This window comes from Leptonotus elevatus, chromosome 9 (genome assembly GCF_054856555.1).
Source record: "Leptonotus elevatus isolate MCC_2025b chromosome 9, RoL_Lele_1.0, whole genome shotgun sequence".
Lineage (NCBI taxonomy): Eukaryota > Metazoa > Chordata > Actinopteri > Syngnathiformes > Syngnathidae > Leptonotus > Leptonotus elevatus.
In genome coordinates, this window is record NC_141247.1 from 6,884,000 (window position 1) to 6,889,999 (window position 6,000).

A 6,000-nucleotide genomic window follows, 5' to 3' on the forward strand; every position below is an offset into this window, starting at 1 on the left:
CCCTCTGAATGTGCGTATGCAGCCCATGGGCCACCATTTACCAATCCCTGGTGTAACCGTAACAAGCACACCGTATTAAAATTTCTCTTTGATATAATTTGCTAAGAAATAGTTGACACATTACTGGATATCAGTCATTAAAAACTAGTGTTTGTCTTCCACCCATTTACTCGACTATAAGGAAAATATGTTTCATATACTTTATAGAGATGAAGTATATTTCCAGCTTGTGTGAGTCAAACACGGGTCAAGTAAATTACCCCAGTCCTATACAACAAACGAAGCGCTTTAGGCCCCGTATCAGCTACTGCAGTCATTTTTTAATTGCACTAAAGTAATTATCTGGAGATATTACACAAGGAGACAGGACAGACATGGAGACAGGCTGGCAGGGGTGGGCAAACTCGGTCCTCGAGGGCCAAAGTCCTGCAGATTTGGGCTCTTTCCCTACTCCAACACAGCTGATGTATAATCAGCTCATCAGCGAGCTCTGCATAAGCCTGATAACGATCCTGTTGATTGGAATCAGCTCGTGTTGGAAGAGGGAAAGCTTGAGGACCGAGTTTGTTTTTCATTGTAAAAAATAAATAAATAGATGAAAACATAAATAATTAAATGAATATTTAAAAAAAGATATATCTTATTTTCGTCCTTGCATGGTGAAGTACAAAGTGTAGAATCACAGTCTTTTGTGTATACAAGTGTGAGACTGCGTGGAACTCATCAAGTGAGGCTCAAAAACAAAGAACAAGTGGATAAAATGCCAGCTGCCTTTTTGTAGTTCTAATAATCCCTTAGTTACAAAAATATATATATAATCAGATTTCAGGTACATTTATCAAAAATGTGGATTATTATACAGGTTTGAGGAGCCCCTAAAACAAAGGTTGCTGGAGATGTCTACCTGTGCGAGGCTTGAAACCAGTCCAGGGTGTACCACAACTAGGCTCCTGCTCACCCCAAACCTAATGTGGACAAGCGGTATTGAAAATGACTGGAAGTTACAGAAATAAATGCAAGGGGAACATGCATAATCCTAGATCACTGTAGTTTCCACTTTCAGTTCTGAGTGGATGATTTAGAAGTGCACTACAAGCAGATTTAGTGCCCCTGTGCACTCATGTCATGCATGATTTCTAATCAGGAAGACCATAGTTGGAGAGGGGCAGATCACATCTCGTCTGATATCCTCATATTGTGGCCGCTCCCCCTCAAACATTTGGGTAAAGAACGGTTAGAGGTAAGACAATTCCCACCCTGAACACTAGATGGAACCAATTTCAATCACAGCTGCTACTCTTGATCACAGCGGTCTTGTTAAACATGATTTAGCGTTTAAATAATTTTACTGGTAGACAATAATCCAAAGAACTGGTTTAAACTGATGTTATATTTTAACACATAAAAATAAAAGCCTCTATGTGTGTGGGTTTTTTAAGGATGCAAAAACAAACTGGTTTTAACTCCTAGACGGTAATGATATGAGAGTCTTGTGGTGGGTTTTTTCTATATGTGAAATGTAAAATCGGAATGTTGGAAAGACGTACCCATATACGCCCATATCATCAACTGTTTATATGATTTAAAATAATATTAAAGTGTGATTTACTGATTTGTAATAATCAAACAGCTGTTAAAAACAAATATATATATATATTTTTTTTAAATGCAGTATTGTGTGATGTAACAACTTTTCAGATGTGTGAACATAGGCATACTTCTTGTTTTACATATTATGTTAGCATTCGATTTATTTATATTTTTAAAGACACATAGACGTTTGCATCTTACCCCACTCTCTTTTATGTAATTGTCTGTACGGGATCCGTCTTGTTAGTGCCCCACCTTAAAGTATTCATTTTTAATCTATCAATGATGTAATGTAAACACCTGCTGTTCAGTCTTGGGCGTCCCTCATGTGGCCTCAGTCAAGATTGATCTCCAGTCACCAGACATGAGGATTGTGGTCAGAGTTGAATAATAGACCACAGGGGGCTCAGATGGGCTGTTGTGGACAAACACATACAAACGCTATGGCACCCCTTTGCCGACATCAGTAAGTCATGACCTGTCAGTTAGTCCATAAAGCCCATAAAACTCAAGTCTCCCGAGTTGTAGCGCCTCGCTGCTTTTGTCTGGTCCTGTTGTCAGGGCAGAGGTATGTATGGCACGATGGGGTTGCCGCTAAAGCCTCCTGGAGCACATGAATGAGAGGATGGACGCAGGCAAGGGGGAGAAAAGTGAAGGAAGTACACTCATCATTGTATTAAAGGAGGGCAGGACACGGGGGTTGAAGAAGAGGGGAGACTGAGGGAGGGTACCGAGCAGGGAGCTGTAATAGAGTCTTTGTTGTAGTTGGTGTGACTCACAAAGTCTTGGCTGGAGCAGCACAGCTTAGTTACCGTTACCAAACACGGAGAAAGCGAGAGGAACGTGCTTGTGTGCAAGGCGGGTGTTGCTGTAGGCAAATCAAAGCTCTCTTGTCGTCTTGTCAACAGCATTTGTCCGCTTGTGACATTTCAACTACGGCCTCATATTATGGCTTACTCTTACCCTTTTCTTTTTGGAAGAAGTTAGCCAGCCCTCAGCTCCAAATATTAATCATACAGTTAAATACTTTCTGTTCTGTGGTGCTGGTAATTAACAATTTAAAGTGAATGGATTTGCTAACTTTGGTTACATTTGTTTTTAAATATTCCAAAGTGATGGTCATTATTACATTATTTTATCATTAGTGCCTTTCTGTGGTGGCATTGGCAACACATAAAAGCCAGAGAACAAGAAACTACACCTGTGGAGTTAATCATTTAGATGCTCACTGAGCTGAACTCTCGTAAAGTTTGCTGACATTTTGTATTACATCACACTTGATGGGGGTTTGCAATCCCAAATTCTTTTGGGACTTTTCAAACTTTGGATGGTTCATGGTATACTCAAATTAAATAAATTCAATTAATCGTTGTTTTTTGTTGTTGAAAATTTGCTAAATCATGAAATCGAATTTTGTCTTCTGGATTATTAAAAGCTGTTGTTCTTCTGTTCTGTTATATATCCAAATGTTATTGTGAGTTGTAATTTTGGCAGAATGCAGACATGTTTACAATAGCTACCAACTACCCCGTACTTAATTGTGGCATTTAAATACAAACTATGCATGTTTTAGAATCAGAATACATTATTGTTGTCTGAACATTTTGCTCAGGAATTATTTTTGAATAAACTCAGCCTTTAAATAAATGTTTATTGGGTTTATTAGATTAAAATCGATTAAAATCGATTAAAAAAATCGAGATTTTATTTTTGGCCTACGTCTGTTCACATCTGCAGTATAAAGCAATGAACCATTATTTTCTAGCACTAGCCAGGTTTACATGGAGACGTTTTTTTTGTCATTCTGTTTGAAATCACCCAGAATGAAGATCTCTGCTCACTTGTTTACATGTGATGTGATCTATTCCAACCAGTTGTTTACATGCTCCACTACGCTACTCAGAGTTACAGCTGTATGACACAGTGCCTTAGCTCTGGGTTTGTGTATGTGTGTGTGGGAGGGGAGAGAAGCTATAGGTTTTTCAAGCGTAATTAGCATTATTTATGATATTCTGCAATATTTCAAGCTGAAAGGATTAATTTTATTTATGAATCAACTCCTCAAATTACCCAACATCCATAACCCGGTTCCTGACCTCATCGCCTGAGCAAACAATTGGTGAGTCAAATGCATTGAAGCCCTGCTGAGACCTGCATTTGTCTTTGAATTAAAAACTCGGAAATCTTTGAAAAATGGCACAAACAAATGGAAAAAGAATGTTTTGAATATTCCATGTGGCATACTTAAAATGAGAATTACAGCACAATTCTATAGTGGATTTAATCAGAATGCAATTAGAAATTTAATTGAAAAAAAAATTCTGGAACCAACTGCCATCCCACCGATCTTTTGAAAGCGAGGAATTTTTTTTGTGCCAAAATCCAAAGATATCGTATATTTAAGAAAAGTAAAACTTTTCTAATGATGATGATCAAAATTGGAATGGCAATCTTTTTTCATACAATAGATGAATAAAGCAAGCAAGCCACAACTCATTGCATTAAGATGAATGTTCACTTCCTCTATTGTTTACTTTGAAATGCAATAATTTCCATGCAGTTATCGGTATTGTGAAATTGGATGTATTGCATTCAAGCTTCAGACACAGTACATTTGTTTTCATACATCTCAAAAAAAGTTTTCATCATTCTCCTATGAAACCATAAACTTGATATTGTTCAAATACGCTCATTAAAATGTTCATTGTGATCTGTATGTGTGTATGGCATGTCTATATGTTCTGGGTTGTGTTTTATCAAGAGTTCTAATAAAAAATAAAACTATAATTATATAAGTAGTGCTGTCAAAGATAAAGCGTTAATTGATTAATTAATCACAAAAAATGATCGCATTATTTTGAAGGGAAACAAGTGTGATGGTCACACAATTCAAATGAAGGAACAAAAGCTTTTGGTTTGTGATATGGAACATCCCCATCATATTTTTATTACAATGCATGACTCATATCACACACTAAAGGCAACACCAACAATGGAGATGTTAAACATCTGACGGTGTGCATTGTACTTCGTTAGTGTGAGCGCACGTGTGCGTGACTTCAGCTTATGCAGTAAGCAGGATATCCTGTCCTCCCTGGTGCTATTGTGGTGTGGCCAGACGCTACCCCCAAAACCATTTCCCCTCAGTTAAATGTCCTTTTTTTCTTTGTCACACACGCACACACACAACTCACACAGACATGCACATACTTGCACACATACAGACATACACACACAAACAGCTCCATGCCAGCCTGAACACAATGGGAACATGTCCAACACCACCCAGTCAGCTTGCTAAAAATAACTTGTTGGTCACTAATGACATGAAAATGGAGTAACAATGAGATTTCATAACTTTGTTCAGGTAAATCAATACACAATATAGCACCATTAGTGAAAATGACATTAGCGCTTCTACAATAGTTAGAACATTTGCAGAAAAGTAAACACTAAGTCAATTGTATACATGGTAACAAATATTGTATGTTATTGTTGGATGGAAAGTTCTTTATCAAGAAAACATGCATTTGAACAATATGCATAATACGTCGCGTTGGGAAGTTATGTAAAAACAACAAAATGTTCGAAAAACCTTGCAGAACTGTAGTTTATATAAGGCCAAGGAGGAGTAAAAATATACTGTAATACAGTAAAAAGTAATGATGATGATAATAATCCATCCATTATGTAACTGCTTGTCTTCACTAGGGTTACTGGAGCAGACCCCAGCTGTCTTTGGGTGGTAAGCAAGGTACACCCCAAACTGGTTGCCACTAAAAAAAAAAAAATATATATATATATATATATATATTATAATAATAATAATAATAAATAAATAAAAACATTGTTTTAATAATAATAAAAATAAAAATAAAAAATAAAAAATAAAAAATAAAAATATAAATAAAAAAAATAATTAAAAAAAATCAATAATTATTATTTATAATAAATAATAAATAATAGTAAATTATTATTATTGTTATTATTATTATTATTCAATAACTTTTCCCCCCTAATGCAATTATACTATACTGAGCCACATTTATACGTGGATTTTCTATTAAGTCTGCTGTCTCAGCACCCCTGAGTTCGTGTGTGTGCGTGTGCATAATTGTGTCGTTTCAGGTGTGGTGCCTTGGAGTCACTCAGCTATTTCACATCTTCATCAACTGCCCTTGTCAAGCCAGCCTCAGACTCCACCAAGCCACCAGATTTCTACTCCTTGTTCACCACCTGTCACCTCGCCCACATGCTCCCAGCGAGCCTGCTCTCTTCAAACGTCCTGTCAATCCAGACTTCTGCACAACCGCACACCTGTGAGAGAGCTCTCACTCCATCTGTTGTAAAATAAACATTCCATAATCTCAAGCTGTTTGTTCCCTTCCGTTCCTTTTGAAAGTTCAGGCC